This window comes from Galeopterus variegatus, unplaced genomic scaffold (genome assembly GCF_000696425.1).
Source record: "Galeopterus variegatus unplaced genomic scaffold, G_variegatus-3.0.2 Scaffold5460, whole genome shotgun sequence".
NCBI classification, from domain to species: domain Eukaryota; kingdom Metazoa; phylum Chordata; class Mammalia; order Dermoptera; family Cynocephalidae; genus Galeopterus; species Galeopterus variegatus.
Window position 1 is genome coordinate 1558 of NW_007731571.1, and position 843 is coordinate 2400.

Sequence of the window (843 nt, forward strand, 5' to 3'; positions counted from 1 at the left end):
GCTCCCAAGCGGCGCACTCTCCAGTGTGCCACTGGGCTGGCCCGTATATTTTATTTCTGCTAAATTTTTTTGCACCATATGTTACTCTAAGCTTTTGATGTTCAGTACATGTCATAAGTCTATATAACAATTTAGCAAATGGAGGGTATGTCTTCTTGAAGGAATTTCATTTGTACTAGGTTGGTGTTTTCCAAACCTGTCTGATTTTAGTAATTACTGAGGATAAATGTTTAAAAAACACAGATTTCTGGGCCTCTCCAACAGTGGTGTGGCCCTACTTTGGATGGCTATCAAATAACCAATGGAAAGAATCTTGATCAGTTTCATCTTTTTTTTTTTTTTTTTTGTACATTGTGTATCTTATTTTTTTCCCTGGGTATACCTGCTATTGACAAGGTATAATTTATTACCTGTATAATTTATTATCAATTCAGGATGGCTACTCCTTTGGATAATTCCCACATTTTTGAGAAAGGGCAGGGAAGAAGCTAAGGGCAGTTTTATTAATAGGTTATTACATAAGATTTTGTAAAAACATTAGATTTATACATTAGATTTTACATATCATATGATATTGTATTTTAAAAATTTTTATAGCTTCTGGATATTTTCAAAAGATTGTCTTAGTCTGTTTGAGCTGGTATAACAAAATATCATAAACTGGGTAGCTTATTAACAACAGAAATTTATTTCTCACAGTTCTGGAGGCTAGAAGATTGATGGTCAGGGTGCCAGCAGATTCGGTGTATGTTGAAGTCCCTCTACCTGGTTTATTGGCAGTAGCATCTTGCCATGTCCTTACATGGTGGAAGGAGGGGCAAGGCAGCTCTCTGGGGCCTCTCT